The sequence below is a fragment of the Saccopteryx bilineata genome, chromosome 8, assembly GCF_036850765.1.
Source record: "Saccopteryx bilineata isolate mSacBil1 chromosome 8, mSacBil1_pri_phased_curated, whole genome shotgun sequence".
Taxonomy (NCBI): Eukaryota; Metazoa; Chordata; class Mammalia; order Chiroptera; family Emballonuridae; genus Saccopteryx; species Saccopteryx bilineata.
Genome location: NC_089497.1, coordinates 43,680,402 through 43,699,720, shown reverse-complemented (window position 1 = coordinate 43,699,720; position 19,319 = coordinate 43,680,402). Strand labels below are relative to the sequence as shown.

Genomic DNA, 19,319 nt, shown 5'->3' with positions numbered 1-19,319 from the left:
GAAGATAGGATAGCTGTGGGTACGTAATTTATTTCCATGAAATGTATACTGATATAATATGTATATAAAAAGTCGATAATATAAATCCTGTTTTTTGCTTTTTACTTTGGGGGTTGTACAAAGCTCGGTTTTGTTTTGTTTTTCCTCAGAGTCATAATGAAAGAGAAAACATGTAGATGCTATAGCGGAGACACTTACAGTAATTGAAACGTCCTATAGAATTCATCCCCTAAACAACTGTTCTATTTAAGAAACTGTAGTTTCTGGAATCCTCATTTAGAACTTTCTGTCACACTATTCCCTTGAACACCTTTTGTTTCAATGTGTACTACCTTGAAGTCCCAAATGTATAATAAACATTTTCTCTCTCTCTCTCTTTGTAGTTCTTCACTCCTTTCTCACACTCCATACTTCTTCACTGGAATAACTCCTTTCACTGGACCATTAGAAACACAGTGCAATTTGTATGAGATTGATCAGTCTCCCTTCCTAGTTATAATATTTTGTTTCACTTACCTGATATCCACAGGAAACCAAGCACTTTTCAGGTATGAAGGTTGAAGGGATTTTGGGTTGGGTTGTTTTTCCTTTTCAGTTTCTGCCTATTAGTGGATTAGTGGTTATAAAATGGATATATAAAGGTAAAGAGAGCACAGTACTAAGCATTATTAGGTATCTGCTAGAAAAAAGTTAGATTCAATGTGTGAGCAGTTGTGGTGGTTGTAGTTCTGATTATTCTCAATGCCATCAGAAAGATGAAACTAGGCAGGTGTGAGGATAGATCTGAGTAGGTAACTGGAGACACTTCACCTCCTTATATTTGAGATAAGTATCATTCCTTTAGATCATGCAATATTTCTAGAGGATAAGGTCATATGAAATTGATTTGTTTGATTTTACTGAATTAAAGAGGTGAGTTTTTTTCTATATTTTTGTTAAGAGAGAGAGAGAGAGAGAGAGAGAGAGAAGCAGCAACAGACAGACAGGAAGGGAGAGAAATGAGAAGCATCAACTTGTTGCAGCACTATAGTTGTTCCTTGATTGCTTTCTCATATGTATCCTAGCCAGGGGCTTCAGTTGAGCCAGAGACCCCTTGCTCAAGCCAGCAACCCTGTGCTTCAAGCCAGCAACCTTTGGGCTCAAGCCAGCGACCGTGGAGGTATGACTGTGATCCCATGAACAAGCTGGTGACCCCATGCTCAAGCTGGTGAGCCTATGCTCAAGCTGGCGACCTCCGAGTTTCGAACCTGGATCCTCAATGTCCCAGGTCAGTGTTCTAAACACTGCAGTACCACCACCTGGACAGACTTTTTTTTAAGATTTTTATTTATTTATTTTAGATAGGAGAAGGGAGAGAGAGAAAGAGAGAGAAAGGGGGGAAGAGCAGGAAGCATCAACTCCCATATGTGCCTTGACGAGGCAAGCCCAGGGTTTAGAACCAGTGACCTCAGCATTCCAGGTTGACACTTTATCCACTGCACCACCACAAGCCAGGCCTCTTATACTTTTTTAAAAAAGAGTCAGGTTCTTTCCTAGTTTGTTAACTTTCTCATATATTAGAATTTAGAATTCCTTTTACATTGAAAAATCTGGCACATAAAGATAAAATTCAGCCCTGTCCAGTTGGCTTTGTGGTAGAGCATTGGCCTGGCATGTGGATGTCCCAGGTTCAATTCCTGGTCAGGGCACACAGGAGAAGCTCCTATCTGCTTCTCCAAACCTCCCTCTTGCTTCTTTGTCTCTCTCTCTCTTACTCTCTTGCAACCATGACTCCATAGGAACAAGTTGGCCCCAGGCCCTGAGGATAGCTCAGTGGCCTCCTGCTAAGAAGAGCTCAGTTGCTGAACAATGCCCCAGTTGGGCAGAGCATCATGGTGGGCTTGCCTAGTGGATTCCAGTCAGGGTGTTTGCAGGAATCTATCTCTCTGCCTCCCCTCCTCTTACAAAAGAAAGAAAGAAAGAAAGGAAGGAAGGAAGGAAGGAAGGAAGGAGGGAGGGAGGGAGGGAGGGAGGGAGGGAGGGAGGGAGGGAAGGAAAGAAGGAAGGAAGGAAGGAGGGAGGGAGGGAAGGAAGGAAGGAAGGAAGGAAGGAAGGAAGGAAGGAAGGAAGGAAGGAAGGAAGGAAGGAAGGAGAAAAGAGAAAAGATAAAAAATGAAAGCAAGGAGAGTTTTGTCTGGTTTTTCAGATTTTATTGTCTAAATGTGTGGCTCTCTGTTGTTATCAAGATCATTGGGACTATGGTGTCCCTGTATTTCTGATGATGTGGAGACATCTTTTGTTTTAAATATGAATATTTACTAAGTATTTTATTATATATTTTAAGTACTTTATAAATACATTTTCTTTCTGCTTTTCTTCCTTAAAAGAATCTATATCTCAAAAAAAAATGTGTTCATGGAAAAATAATGAAAATTGGTCAGAATATTCTGGTGTTTAACCAAGAAATCATATTCACAGGTGTATTTTCTGTAAGTATCCCTGTACATGGGTTTTAGCTATGTTTAAATTCCAGTATGCAATTAGTGTGTATGTTTCTGATTATCAAAATGAATTCTAATCCATGTAAAATATATTTTTATAATATAATTTTAACATGATTAATCATCTGTAAACAAGCAATTATTTTTGGTGTAGTTCTGTATGTAGAAAATCACTTACTGTGATTTTCAAATGGGTTATGTGAATTTAAAAGAAAACTTAGAATTCTATATAGTTGCATTTCCTTGGTTGTCAAAGTAGATGGAGGCATCTGGTTGTGAAAGAAATAGAGAAACATGTCCTTAAGTAAACCATCTTTGAACTTTTTTCCCACCTCAGTTTGTCAGAATAGCTTTCTATTTCATCGTAGTGGATTTCTACACTCTCTGAACCATACTGAGGACAGAATTGACCTTTCAATGTTCAGTGGATGCCAACTATTTCATTTCAACCCTCATTTTCAGTTGTATCCATGGCCCAGGGAACATATAGGCTACTTGTGGTTTTGCTTTTGCAATTTGGGATCCTGCAGTTTGGGCAGGCCTAAACTGACTATTTCCTGGGCAGGCAAGGAGCTCGGGAGAGTTTTAAATATTTTCCAATTTTTTAAAAGTCCTTCACAACTATTTCAATCTTGCTTCTAGTTGCTGTTGGCAGTAGTAATAGATACTTTGAAATGTTACAACAAGAACCTCAGTCACTGACTTACCTTCTCAAGCAGAATCACTCTAGCTGTGCCTGGCACGGCTTCCTCGCAGGTATTTTACCGTATTTCGGTGAGGTGTTGAGGGACACTGTGGTGTCCGGTCCCTCCTAGTGCCTGTGCCTGTGCCTGGAAGCAGTGAGCCATGTGACTAACAAAGGGGTAAGATGAAAGAGGACACAGAGCTCTTCCAGCTTAAGAAATGAACAGATATTTTTGTAAGAAAGCACTTAATATCCTGTCTCTGTCTTTATGAAAGTAGAAAATTACAGAAGGCAATTTTATATTTTTCTTAGAGGTCCTCAGTGCTCCATAGACCATTGGATCATTTGAAAAAAACTATTTTTGGCAAGTTACTTTGGTGATCCTCATTAAGTTTCATATGTAAACCTGTTAAGTACTTATGATTCTGGGTCTCAAATATGTTCCCCTTTTTTTCTGCTACTGGGTCTTTTAAATCTTGGCCTTTCTCATTTTCTCTGGTCAGTTATGTTTTAGACTTATTTTATTTATATAAGTCCTCGGATGATGACGATAGATGAATTCATATGGAGTTCTTCTTTTATATAGTGTTTCATTACCTTTAGTTATAATAATTCCTGATCTTTCTAAATAAAATTTGGCTGGCTATTTTCAAGGCTTTATTCTGGTGGTACTATTGGGGGTGGGAAGTGATCTCTGGTAAAAAACCACTTATGGCTTCTAAATTATAAAGCAGTGAAAACACTAGCATGTGGAATTATTGATAGACTGCTGCTTGTTAGGCAAGCAGTTTTTAAACTGCAGATTATATAATATTTGGGGATTTTGTTGCTCCACAGTAGAAGCTCTTTAAATGTTAATTTGCGGTTTGTTATGTTGTTCTGTGACTTAGCATAAAAGGTTTTGGTTTCTAAAGGTTTCAGTTCACTCATTCCAGTTGTCTTACAGGACTAGGAATATAATACTATACAGTTACTTGAATTCATGAAGGAGAATAAAACCAGTAACTCACTACTCATGAAACCAGGGGTAAATAATCCATAGCCTGTTCTCCAACATTGCCACAATATTTATATCCAGAGCACAAGTAACAAAACAACCAAAAACAAAGAAAATCCAGTTGTTTTTATTTACAAAATGTTTAGTTCAAAATAAAGTCAAGTTCAAATGGAGCTGCAAATCCTGGTGGTTCACAATGGTTTGAGTTATTTTTTTAAACAGACCATGGATAATTAAGCATAAAACATAACTTTCTCAACACAAGTTACAGTGAATTGCAGAAATGGGCAGCAAGTCATTCACAACCGTTTACAGCCCTTAAAGTTAAACACGCAGGCAGTTAGAGAAGCCGCTGTCTCAGTGCATACTTGTATTTTCATTCTCAATGGGAAGCTTCTACTTTTTATATAGTATCACCGAGTCAGTGTCCCAAAGTGAAAAGTAACTGGGTTCTTTTCTGTGATTGCCATGTCGTCATACGTTTATTAAATGTAGCATTTATGGTGTATTTTTTCTTTCATTTCAGGATATTTCACCATTACTAACTGAATATTTCTCGCACGACATTGCTGCCTGGTAAGTAACTTTCATTATCCCTTAAATGGCAGTCCAAAATATTGTGGAAAAAAAAGTCAAGTATAGTTTTTCCAACCTCAGAAAGAATTAAACCTAAAGTCCATCACCTCAAGTACAAAATTTGGCAGAACATACTTTGACATTGGTAAACAGTAGGTATTTCATATCCTATTTATTCATTTGAAATACCATCATTTAAAATGGTAAGAAACTATGAGCCCAAAAATATACATTATCACAGATTTCCACAATGATTTTTGCCACTCAGAGTTAAAGGTTTTTGAAGGATTTGTTTGGAAGACTCTGCAGAGGTATATAGTATGTATTTCTAAATGTGACACCTGTGTGGACAGGAGAGGGTGACATGGTGAAGTTGGTGCTGATATTTCCCATGTGGAACAGTAGATGCTTTGGCATTAAGCAAACAAACACAAAACATTCCAAACATATTTTGTGATGCTTTGGAAATACCAATTGTTCTATAACACTTTGCACATGTAAAACAGACTCGCTTCATTCAGGTCAATCTTGAAAGCAGATACGACTGCTCCCATGTGCACCAGCTAAGAGCAGGGGGACATGTCCTGTAGGAACATGAAGCCCCCTCCACCTGCCTTGACTGGTTAAGTAGAAGGAAGAGGACCAGGGCTGCAAGTGAGCCCAAGTTTGAAACTTTGAGGTCCATGTGTCTTTTGGAGAGAATTTGTGAACTTTAAAATGATTGTTACTGTAGCCTTCTAGAATTCTTGTGATTTCAGTGGCTGGAATGAGGGTGCATGTCAAGACTTGTATGTTGGTAGAGCATCATGTAGTCAGAGCCTGAAAGAGCTGAGTTTGCTAGAGGTCTGTCTGCATTGAAATACATTGGTAAATATATTATACAAGGAGGAGCAGTAAAGGGGTGACTTGCCTGGAATCTGACAAGATTCTACCTGGCTCCAGCCAGGCCTATTTAGTCATGAACATTATAGTCATCCAAACCTTTAAAAGTTATGCTCTTGAACTCACTTTATATAAGTGTGCATAAAATGAGGGAAACGATCTTTGGGGGTAATAAAGATAGCTTTCTAACAGGGACTTCCCATATCCATTGTACATAATCCATAGCTGACACTGTATTTTGTCTCTAATTCTGTTGCACATCTATCTCCGCCTCTCTGAACATATCCATCTCGCCAGTGAAGGCCACAAACCTTTAGGATTGTAACTCACCCTCCCTCCTCATTCCTACTCCCATGCTTTTCTTACCAGATTGCCCAAAATGAAACTCGTATCAGCATGAGCGTCAGTAGCTCAGGGAACAGGCTTATTAGGTAACTTTAATTTGTGGCTCCCATTGCATTCATTGCAAAATGATCTCATCACAAAATGGCCTGAATTTCATACTTTCTGGCTTGCAAAGAAGCCAGTTCCTCCCCTATTTCTATCCAACACACAGAAAGCTCTTTATGTTTTATGATCAGATAAAATTTGTATTGACGTTTCTTTTCCTGTGGGTGTATTTCCCTTCTAGGTATGAAGATTTAAACTATCAGGGCAGTGCTGTGTGCTTGCAGTTTCTCTGTTTTAGTAAATGAAAAGCTTCTTGGGAAAGGAGAGCACATCTTATCCACTAATGAATAAATATTTATTTTCATTTTAAACTGCTACCTGCTCATTAAAAATTATTTGGAAAATACACATTAAGAGTAAAATAAAGAAAAATTAAAGTAATTATTTCTATAATTTGAATCTAATCATTAATAACTATTTGATATATTTTTTACCCTCATTTTCCCCTGAAGACATGTTTTAAAACATACTGTTATACTTCCTATATCATTTTGTGTCTTGCTTTCAAAATCTAACCTAAGAATTCTATATGTAGTTACAATTTTTTATAAATATTATTTTATATAAACATATACCAATCATAAAGAGAAATAGCTTACCTTATCCTAAATGTCTAATAACATTGTTTTGTTTTTTCATTTTTTTTACTTATTACATTTCCACAATATCTTGCTTATAAAGAGTAAATGAATCAACCATTAAATAATGAGTGAATGAAAGTTCAAATTAATAAATATTTTTTAATTTTTTATTATGAAAAATTTTAAATACATTAATGTAGACAGATTACTACGTTGAGCTCCAATGTATCCATCACCCAGCTTGCATAAATAATTAAGTCATGACTATCATTTTTTCATGCTACCCATCATATTACTTTGAAACCCAAACCTAGATATAACATTTAGTTCATCAATATTTCAGGCCCATCATGACTTTCTTATATGTTAATGTTAAAAAACATTCAGATAAATATTTATAATCATTATACATAGGAGTATTTGTCTTCTGAGTATATTCTCATCATATTTTCTGAACTGTAACAGCTGATAATAAATCTTATTAGTATGTTTTATAATATTCTTCAGCATATCTGTAAGCCAAAGGGCAATTTGGTTTACTAGACAGACATTTCATAGATTTGGCTAGGTTTCCTGGAGGAGCTATTATGTTAGGCGGAGGAGACACTTTATTATTTTGACTCAAATTTAGGATGATAATTTGCATGCCAGATCTGTGCAACATTGATTATTGCCATTATTCAATATATGCTGTGTTATATGTAATTCTGTGTCTGAAGCAAGGAAAGCATAGTCCTCTGACTACTGGCAGGTGCACAGTGGCTTCAGCCACTCCATACTAGATACATATGGTGAACCTACTGAAACCAAGTGTAACACTGGATGGAAAAGTTTGTAATTTTAAAATATTTATGAGCAGAAATGGAAAATTTCATCCAAAGTGAGAACTTATGGAGTCTGAAAAGGGAGGAATTATACATTAATAGTCTGTATAACTTTTTTTTAAGTGCTATGTTTGGAAAATGGGAGTTGATGGAGACGGTGTATGACTGGACAGAGGGCCCACCCTATGTGCCTATCTGTATTGCTCTAGTTTTTTCTAAGACTATTTTAAGGACTTTCTATGAGCCAGTTTTCCATGAGTAGACTGGGTCGTTTCTATTGAGAGCTCCACAGACGAGGAATGCTCTATACAAGTTAGGCTCTCACTAGAGAACTTACTTTTAGGGTTTTGTCCTGCATCTGTTTTCAAATTGCAGGTCAGTGCCATTCAGTCACAGTGTGTCATCCAACAGGTATATTCCACTCATCAGAAATTCAGGATGTGAGTAACTGTGGAACATGCTGCATCAGTATAAACTGAATTTATGTGTTACTCAGGTCTGTTTAATCTTAGGAATACATTTGCCATTGGCCTCGAAAGTGAGTAGCTAGAATATTGATGTCTAACCCTTGGGGAAGAAAAAAATAAAAAAAGATTCTCCACCACACTAAATCTCTAGAAAAATATGAGGTTTTACAGGACAGACACATAGAAAATATTTCAGCCATATTTGGTAGAGGCAAACACATGGGGAAAAAAGGAAACAAAGAAATAACATAAGTAATCAACTACCCCAAGCAAACAGAAAGCATCTGAAAAATCTACCAGACTGGATGGTGTGAATACAAAATCTTTTCTTCTTTCTGTTTTCTGTTTTTTGTCCCCTCAGTCTTTTAATAAGTTCTGTTTTTCCTTTACCCTGGCCTGGCATTATCATCATTAAAATGCTGTCAAAAGGTCAGGAATGAATCTAATGGCTTGACAGTGAGGCAGGCATTCCGAGAAAAGATAGGTAGGAACTAGCCACTATAGTATTTTAAAGCTACGAGGATATTTTATCACAACCCATAATACCCATATTTAAAAACAGGTAACTTTTCTATCATTATTTTAAGATTGATATTGCCTGACCTATGGTGGCGCAGTGGATAAAGCGTCGACCTGGATCACTGAGGTCGCCGGTTCAAAACCCTGGGCTTGCCCAGTCAATGCACATATGGGAGTTGATGCTTCCTGTTCCTCCCCCCTTCTCTCTCTCTCTCTCTCTCTCCTCTCTAAAATGAATAAAGTTTTAAAAAAGATTTAAAAAAAGACATATTTTTTAAAAAAGACTAATATTGACAATACAAAACTGAAATGAAGGTATAAATCTTCACTTCTTCCTGCATTCCTTTCTTACACGTGGTTTTGCATTATGAGGCTCATCTCATATAAACCTAAGTTATAAACTGCCTTTTAAAGAGAATAAGTTTATGCATGGTTCTTTCTAATTAATGTATTCTATATTACACCCAAGTGAACCATCAATGCTTTGTCATGATAATAGCTCTAATAATATTATTGTTATTAATATTATTTGCTTCTTGGTGTATCTGTGTGGTGTTTTCTTATGTTTTTAGTCTTTGGATCTGGTGTTCATTCATTTGTTGTTACATTTGTGACCTTATATATTCTAAAGCTATAAAACAGCCTTTGTTGGAATAAGGAAGTATCCCCTACCTTCTAGCTCCTTTGCCCTAGTCAAGGTCAGAATCATGGTTAGATGAGTCTCGTTATACAGAGCAGGAAATCCTTTGCAAATACCACCATCAAGCCAAGATGTTCATTTTAGACCTAAAGACACAGATAGTTGCAAAAGAAAAATGATTTGTTCATCTCATCAAATTCATATTTCATAAAGTTGACATATTTTCTGGGTAAACTTTATTGCACATGTAGTGCATGATTGCATACAAATATCATAAAGATGGGGATTTTGGATTTTCTTATTGAGATAACTTTGTTGATTCTGTTTCACCTAAAGTTGTGAGAAAGGGATGAAAACCCCCCTTCAAGGCAAAGATATTCAAGGAGATGATTTTGCAGCCAGCTTAGTACTTTTGCATTGGAAATGCTTAGGAGAAGTCTTCATCCCCCACCCCTTCCTTCACTAGAGATTGCAAAAAGACTCTGATATGAAGAACATACTTTGGATATAATCTTCTTTCTGGGGGAGTAATCCATTAGCAACTCATGATGTGCTATTGCTGTATACATTTTTGATCAAAAGTAATTTATTTTCTGGTTTCTTGATGGCCACTCTGTGAATCAACCATGTATTTGTGGTGTGGGATCTGTAACCTCTGAATTCTAAGATTAAAAACTTTTATAATTACTTATTTAAAGACATTTTAGCCATTAACTCTTCTTGCTCTTTGTGCACAAATCTTGTCTTTGTTTATTTTTGTTTTTGTTCTCTATACATTACACATAAGACAGGGGAAGGGGAGGGCTTTTGGTAAGAGGTAATTACAATGCTAAAATTGTACTTTCTCTAACTGTTCTCAATTTATAATGTTTGATTATATCAAGACATGCACTCTAAGAAGTGTGTTTTTGTTTTGCTAGAAAAAAGGATAGAGGACAAAGATAAATCTAGTTCTATAAAGTGATGTCAAGCACAACTTGGCACAACTACAGATATCAGTATTTCATTCAAACCCTAACCCTCCACTGCTGGCGGACTTTGATTTTCAGCCATCCTTTGATAATAAGGATTCAGAACAAGGAAAAAACAGAGACTACTTTTGAGACCCTTGAATGTCTCATCTTTTATGAGGACAGGATGGGTTCAGTGGATCCTTAGAAGCTTCAGTTAATTATGAGATGGCTTATCCAGCCTGGGTAGAATTAGAACTCACAGTTTTGTGCAAATCAAATAAAAAACCCAAAGGCTAAGTGAATTTTTAAGATTTTTGCCAGGTCATTCTTTCAACAAACTTTTGTTGAAGCTATGTGACAGATAAATGTCAACCCATTTCCCATTTCTTTTTATTACCTTCTACTCATTTTATTTATTTAATTATTTAATTACTTATTTATTTTACTTTTATTTAATTGAGGATACATCTCCTTGTAGATTGCTAAGGCCCCTATGCATATTTGCATGTAGCCAAAGTTCCATCCCTTTCTGAAATTCTCGTTATCAACCAGTGGTCTTGCCTTTGTCTTTCTCATGGTTCTGCCTGTGGCGCCTGTCACTAGCAGTCAAATAAGGACAATTTTACCATTCTCTCCTGCTGCTCTAATTTTTTTTTTAGTGCTGGTACATGAATTTGTTATTCTTTAAAATTCCCTTTGAAGTTAGAAATCCAAGGGGAATCTAAAACCGACCAGATGTTTCTTCTGCTGGAGAATAGAGTAAGGACTAAGTTTAACAAATACTTGGTCTCTAGGAAAAAAACATTATTTCAAATGAAAAATATCTTTAAATCCACTCATTTGCTACATATCTATTAGCTAATTTACATGCAGTAATCTGTTATAGAAAATATCTCCTATCCATTTACTCTTGGAAAATTTATAAATTTTTGGAACAAACAGGTTTATGTTGTGGTTTGCTCAGGCCTATTATTACCCTTTTGGAATTTGAGTTTTGTTGCTCTATATATTTTCCTCACATGCTTTACAATGAAGGTTTTTTGTTATTTTCATTGTTGTTGAAGAATCACTGTCACATCACATTAGGCTAGGAGGCCCATTCTGCAGACTGTCCCAAGAGGGTGAGGTCATTGCAGGCTTCAGTTATAGAGAGAAAGAAAGTAGATTTGCCAAAAATGCTTAACTTTATGGAATACTTTAACCTATTTTGAAATATGTAGATCGAAACAAAAATAAGAGTGATAAGGACCTTCAGGGTATAAAAAGGAAAATCATGTGGTCTTTCAAGGAATCAGCTGATATTGCAGACAGCATGAATAAACAGGGTGTGATACAGAGAAAGTTAGATGTATTAAAATGCAGAAGAGGAAAGGATATCAGTAGGATGATATTTGTAGGGCCCTCAGATTGGTTTCCAAGACTTTAGACTCTTATCCAAGAGGGAAGAATGATTAAAAATAAAATTGGAAAGAAGTGGGTCTAAGATGGGGGTACAGGAGACCCTAAAATCACTTCCTTCCACAGACACACCTAATATACATGTCCATAAAGAACAATTTCTCCTAAATAACAACTGAGAGCAGATAGAACAGTTTCTGTACAATAACCAAGACAGGGATCACATGGAAAAGGGTCAGAGAGACCCAACAGGGACATCTTTGGTAGGGAGTGATATCATCGAGATCCCCATATACAGACTTCAGGCACAGTGATAAAACAACAGTTTAAAGGGCTCCTAGCAGATGGTGACTAGATTCATCATGGTCATCACTTCCAATTACTGTGTTGTACACTTCATACATAATATTGTATACGAACTGTAATTTAAAAAATAAAAACCAAAGTCCACTTAGACTACATGTGAAAAAGATTCATTTACTAACCCCAAAGCATCTGGCAAATAAATAGGTGAGGAACTGCAGACACTCTCTGGATCTATGGAAGCTGTCTAGGATCAGAGATGTTCATCTATGGAAGCTGTCTAGGATCAGAGGTGTTCATCCATGGAAGCTGTCTAGGATCAGAGGTGTTCATCTATGGAAGCTGTCTAGGATCAGAGGTGTTCATCTATGGAAGCTGTCTAGGATCAGAGGTGTTTATCTATAGAAGCTGTCTAGGATCAGAGGTGTTCATCTATGGAAGCTGTCTAGGATCAGAGGTGTTTATCTATAGAAGCTGTCTAGGATCAGAGGTGTTCATCTATGGAAGCTGTCTAGGATCAGAGGTGTTTATCTATAGAAGCTGTCTAGGATCAGAGGTGTTCATCCATGGAAGCTGTCTAGGATCAGAGGTGTTCATCTATGGAAGCTGTCTAGGATCAGAGGTGTTTATCTATAGAAGCTGTCTAGGATCAGAGGTGTTCATCTATGGAAGCTGTCTAGGATCAGAGGTGTTCATCTATGGAAGCTCTCTAGGATCAGAGATGTTAAGGAGCACCATTGTTTACATTTACTTTCCACCTTTATAGTGTCAGTGGAAACTTGGTCCAAGTATTCTGTCCAACCTGCAAAGCTACCACATTGTGCCCTGAGCCACCTTGGCCAGTCCCCACATCTCCAGCCACCCAGCCTGCCATGATGCACTCAGCTGCCTTGGGTTACCTCAGCATGTGCCTGCCCCAGATCCCCATTCTGGCCATCCAGTGTATCCACAAGACATGAATCCTGGAACACCACACACATTACCCACCTCACATCCTGCCAGTTAGCCTGCCAGGGCACCCTTATCACTGCACATATAGTCTACACAGAGGTTGCTCCTATACAAGGCCACTCCTTCAAGATCAGGAAAGTTAGCTAGTTTATCTAATTCATAAAATAAACACAAAAGGGCAAACAAAATGAAGAGATTAAAAAGGTATGTTCCAAATTAAAGAACTCCCCCCCCCCAAAAAAAAAAACCTTCAGTGAAATGGAGATTCGTAAAAATAAAAATTTAAGATAATAGTCATATGGATGCTCATTGAACTTGGGAAAAGAATAGAGGATCACAGTGATAACTTTAACAAAGTGTTAGAAAATATAAAAATGAACCAATCAGAGCTGAAGAATAAAATAATACAATGTAATAATACAGGAATCGGGAACCTTTTTGGCTGAGAGAGCCATGAACGCCACATATTTTAAAATGTAATTCCATGAGAGCCATACAACGACCCGTGTACATTACGCATTATCCAATAAAAATTTAGTGTTGTCCTGGAGGACAGATGTGATTGGCTTCAGCCACCCGCAGCCATGAACATGAGAGGTAGGAAATGAATGGGTTGTAATACATGAGAATGTTTTATATTTTTAATGTTATTATATTTTTATTAAAGATTTGTCTGTGAGCCAGATGCAGCCATCGAAAGAGTCACATCTGTCTCGTGAGCCATAGGTTCCTGACCCCTGCAATAATACATGAAAGAAAATCAACATCAGCTTAATTAACACAGAAGAATGGATTAGTTACTTGAAAAACAGAGTAGTTAAAATAACCTAATCAGAACAGCAAAAAGAAAAAACGTTGAAAAAGAAACAAGTATAGTTTAAGGGCTCTTTGGGACATCAAGCATACTAACATTTGAATTGTAAGGGTCTCAGAAAGAGAAGAGAAAGAAAGGGACAGAAATTATATCTGAAATATAATGGCTGAAAATCTTCTTAACCCAGGGAAAGAAACATACAGTTAGGTTGGGAAAATGCTGAGGTATACGCAAGATGAATCCAGAGATCCAAACCAAACAGATTATAATTAAAGTTGAAAAAATTAAGGATGAAGAGAGCATCTTGAAGGCAGCTAGAGGAAAACAACATCCAAGAGACACTCCATAAAGCCATCAGTAGATTTCTCAACAGGAACTTTATAGGCCATAGGGAGTGGCAGGATATATTTAAAATAGAGAAGAGAAAGAATCTATAACCAATAATATTTCACCTGGCAAAGCTATCCTTCAGAATTGAAGAAGAGAAAGTTTTCTAGACAAGCAAAATTAAAGTGCTTTATAACCACTAAACAGGCTTTATAAGAAGAGTTAAAGAGTCTTTAAGCAGAAAAGAAAAAGACATAACCATAAATTAGAAAATATATGAAAGAAAAATATCTCACTGATAAAAGCAAATATATAGTAAAGGCAGTGGATCAGCAATTTTAAAAACCTAGTGTAAGCTTTATCTATAAAAGACAAAATTAGCAAAATCAACTATAACTACAATAAGTAGTTAGAGGATACACAAAACATAAAAGATCTAATATATAGTTTGATATATATGAACATCATGGTACCTACAAACCAAAAACTTTCAGAAAACATATAAAAATTAAAGAGAAAGAAGTGGAAACATAACATGAAAGAAAGATATCCAAGCACCAGGAAAGAGACCAAGACAAGGAGAAAGGAATAAAGGAAAAAAGACTATAAAAATTAACCAAAAAATAATTATCAAAATGACAATAAATACATACCTATCAAGAATTACTTTGGGCCCTGGCCAGTTGGCTCAGTGGTAGAGCATTGGCTTGGTGTGTGGATGTCCTGAGTTCAATTCCCACTCAGGGCACACAAAAGAAGTGACCATCTGCTTCTCCAATACTCTCCCTCCCCCTTCTTTTCTCTCTTTCTTCCTCTTCCTCAGCATGGCTCAGGTGATTTCAACGCATTGGCCCCAGTCACTGAGGATGGTTACATGGAGCCTCTGCCTCAGGCTTTAAAAATGGGCAGAGCATTGGCCTCAGACGGGGGTTGCTGGGTGAATCCTGGTGGGGATGCATGTGGGAGTTTGTCTCTCTATCTCCCTCCTCTCACTTGGAAAAGAAGAAGAAGATTTTTTAAAAAAGAATTACTTTAAATGTAAATAGGCTAAATGCTCTAATTAAAAGATATAGGTGGCTATAAAAACTAGAAATATATATATGAGACCTATGAAGAAACTCACTTCAGACAGAGGGACACACACAGAGACTGAAAGTGAAGGGATGGAAAAGTGTATTCTATGCAAATGGAAATTTTAAAAAAGTTAAGATAGGAATATTTATATCAGACAAAATAGACTTTAAACAAAGACTGTAAAAGGAGACAAATGAGGACATTTACATAATGATAAAAAGGTCAATCTAAGAAAAACATATAGCATTCATAAATATGTATGCACCCAATATAGGAGCACCTAAATATGTAAAGCAAATTTTAATAGACAAAAGGGAGAAATTGTGCTCACTTCGGCAGCACATATACTAAAATTGGAACGATACAGAGAAGATTAGCATGGCCTCTACGCAAAAAGGGAGAAATTTACAGTATTACAATAATAGTAGGGGGCTTTAATATACCACTTACATCAATGGATAGATCAGACAGATAATCAATAAGGAAACATTGGCCTTAAATGCCATAGTATATCACAAGTACTCAATAGCTAGATATAGAACATTCCATCCCCAAACTGTGCCAGGCACATTCTTTTTGAGTGCAGTTGGAATAATATCTAGTATAGATCACATGATAAGCCACAAAATAAATCTTAAATATATTCAAAAAGATTGAAATCATATCAAGCATCTTTTCTGACAACAGTGTTATAAAACTAAAAATCAGTTACAGAATAAAACTAAAAAAAAATACAAACACATGGAGAGTAAACAAAATGCTACTAAACTTTAGTAAACTAAAATGAAAATCAAGAAAGAAATCAAACAGTATCTTTAGAAAAGTGAAAATGAAAACACAACTACCAAAATTTATAGGATTTAGAAAAAAAAAATCCTAAGAGGATAGTATGTAGTGATACGGGCCCACCTCAAGAAAGAAGAAAGAGCCTGACCTGTGGTGGCGCAGTGGATAAAGCGTAGACCTGGAAATGCTGAGGTCACCAGTTCGAAACCCTGGGCTTGCCTGGTCAAGGCACATATGGGAGTTGATGCTTCCAGCTCCTCCCCCCTGTCTCTCTCTCCTCTCTCTCTCTGTCTCTCTCTCTCCTCTCTAAAATGAATAAATAAAAATTAAAAAAAAGTAAAAAAAAAAAAGAAAGAAGAAAGAGCCTAAATAAACAAGCTAACTTTATACCTAAAGGAATTAAAAATAAAGAACAAACAAAACCCAAAATTAGCAGAAGGAAGGGTATAGTAAAGATAGGAGTGGAAATAAATGAAATAGAAACTAAAAAACAATAGAAAAGATTAGTGAAACTAGGAGTAGGAGCTGCTTCCTTGAAAGAAAAAAATTGATAATCCTTTTGCCAGACTCATCAATAAAAAAAGACAGATGGCCCCAATAAATAAAATCAGAGATAAAAGAGAAGTTAAAACTGCCACCACAAATACAAAGGATTATAAAACAATGCTATGAACAATTATATGCCAGCATACTAGATAACCTAGAAAAAAAATGGATAAATTTCGAGAAACATTCATTTTAAGACTGAATTAGAAAGAAACAGAAAACTTGAACAGAGTGATTATTAGAAATAAGATTGAATCAGTAATCAGAAAACTCCCAAGAAACTTAAAAGAACAGAACTAGCTGGTTTCATAGGTAAATTCTACCAAATATTTAAAGAAGAATTGATACATATCCTTTTCAAATGATTTCAAAAAATAGAAGAGAAAAATGTGCTTCCAAGCTGTTTGTATGAGGTCAGCATTACCCAGATACCAAAATCAGACAAAGACACAACTAAAAAAGAAAATTACAGGCCATTGTCCTTGACAAACATAAATGCAAACATTCTCAACAAAATATTACTAAGCTAAATTTAATAATGCATTAAAAGGATCATATTCCATGAACACTTGTGATTTATTCCAGAGATTCAAGGATGGTTTGATATCCACAAGTCAATCAATGTAATATTCCATATTAATACAACCAAGGATAAAAACATATCTCAGTAGATGCAGAAAGAGCATTTAACAAAATGCAACATTCATTAATGATTTTTAAAAAATCTCTCAACAAAGAGGGTAAAGGGAACATACTTCATCATAATAAAGCCTGTATATGATAAACTCACAGTTAACATCTTATTCAATGGTGAAAAGCTAAAAGTTTTTTCTCTAAGATCAGGAACATGACAAAGATGCCCACTCTTACTACTTTTATTAATGTAATTTTGAAAGTATTATCCACAGCAACCAGAAAAGAAAATGAAATGAAAGACATCCAAATTAGAAAAGAAGAAGCAAAACTGTCACTACTTCTAGGTGACATAATACTATATATAGGAAACCCTAAATAGACTCCACAAAAAAAATATGAGAAATAATATGTAAATTCAGTAATTTTATTTATTTATTTTATTCATTTTAAAGAGGAGAGGGAGAGACGGAGAGAGAGAGAGAGGAGAGAGAGATAGAGAGAGAGAGAGGGAGGAGAGACAGAGAGAGAGAAGGGGGGAGGAGCTGGAAGCATCAACTCCCATAATGTGCCTTGACCAGGCAAGCTCAGGGTTTCGAACCGGCGACCTCAGCATTTCCAGGTCGACGTTTTATCCACTGTGCCACCATAGGTCAGGCCTAAATTTAGTAATTTAGTAAAGCAGCAGGACACAAAATTAACCTACAGAAATTCATTGTGTTTCTATATAATAATAGCACACTATCACAAAGTGAAATTAAGAAAACAATCCCTGCCTGACCTGTGGTGGCGCAGTGGGATAAAGCGTCGACCTGGAACACTGAGGTTGCCGGTTCGAAACCCTGGGCTTGCCTGGTCAAGGCACATATGGGAGTTGATGCTTCCTGCTCCTCCCCCTTCTCTCTCTCCCCTCTCTCTAAAAATCAATTTAAAAAAATCAATAAAAAAAATAAAAATAAAAATAAAAAAGAAAACAATCCCATTTCAAGTGTATCAAAAATAATAAAGTAAGAATAAATTTAACCAAGGAGGTGAAAGACCTGTACTTTTAAAACGAGACATTGATAAAAGAAACTAAAGATGGCACAAATAAATGGATGTATATACTATACCAGTGGTTTGGAAGGATTAATATTAGTAAACTGTCCATCATACACAAAGCAATCTACAGATTCAGTGCAACCCATATCAAAATACAAATGGCATATTTCGAAGAACTAGAAGAAATTATCCTAAAAAATTTATATGGAACCACAAACGACTCCAAATAGCCACAGCAGTCTGGAGAAAGAACAAAATTGGAGATGTTACATTCACTGATATCAGGCTACATATAAAATTATAATAATCAAAACAGTATGATTTTAGCACTAAAACAGAGACAGAGAAATGAACAGAATAGAAAGCACAGAAACAAACCAATGCTTACATGGTCTATTAATTTACAACAAACGAGGTAAGACTATTCAATGGGAAAATGACAGTCTCTTCAGTAAATAGTATTGGGAAAAGTAGACATATACAAAAAAATATAAAATAAAACTAGACTACTTTGTTACACTTTATACAAAAATAAACTCAAAATAGATTAAAGACTTAAATGTAAGACCTGAAACCATAAAAATCTTAGAAGAAAGATAGGCAGTAAACTGTTTGACATTGATTTTAGCAATATTTTTATATATGTCTCCTTGGGCAAGGGCAACAAAACTAAAAATAAACAAATGGAAATAAATCAAACTAAAAAGGACACAATGTGATTTCCAGGAGGGGGAAGAGGTGGGGAAGGGTGTAGGGGGATAAACAGTGACAATGAAACTTGACTTGGAGGAGTGAATACACAATACAGTGTACAGAGAAGTGTTTTAGAATTGGGTACCTGAAACCTCTATAATTATGTTAGCTAGTGTCACCTTAATAAATTCAATTAAAAAAATGGAACCCAGAAAACAATTGCTAAAAAGCAATTCTCAGTTGTGCTATGTCAGGAAGGTAAAAACTTAATAAAGATATAGATATATGAATTTTTTTTTATTTTTTTACAGAGACAGAGAAAGAGTCAGAGAGAGGGATAGATAGGGACAGACAGACAGGAACGGAGAGATGAGAAGCATCAATCATCAGTTTTTTGTGGTGACACCTCAGTTGTTCATTGATTGCTTTCTCATATGTGCCTTGACCGTGGGGCTACAGCAGACTGAGTAACCCCTTGCTAAAGCCAGCGACACTGGGTCCAAGCTGGTGAGCTTTGCTCAAACCAGATGAGCCTGTGCTCAAGCTGGCGACCTCGGGGTCTCGAACCTGGGTCCTCCGCATCTCAGCCTGACGCTCTATCCCAGGGGTCCCCAAACTTTTTACACAGGAGGCCAGTTCACTGTCCCTCAGACCGTTGGAGGGCCGGACTATAAAAAAAAACTATGAACAAATCCCTAT

General features: G+C 36.3%; 1 protein-coding gene and 1 non-coding gene across 12 annotated transcripts in view; both read left to right on the top strand.

The window, feature by feature from the left end:
* The window catches only part of ZBTB20 (zinc finger and BTB domain containing 20), an 894,540-nt gene that overhangs the window by 476,355 nt on the left and 398,866 nt on the right, over positions 1-19,319 (top strand). For all 11 annotated transcript variants that reach the window (XM_066240869.1, XM_066240865.1, XM_066240864.1 and 8 more), the window contains one exon: positions 4,689-4,738. The gene's annotated coding sequence lies outside the window, so the exon portion shown is untranslated. The remainder of the gene's footprint in view (positions 1-4,688; positions 4,739-19,319) is intronic.
* LOC136312359 (U6 spliceosomal RNA) lies at positions 15,245-15,347 on the top strand. The gene has a single exon (XR_010726956.1). It is a non-coding gene; the product is annotated as a U6 spliceosomal RNA (small nuclear RNA).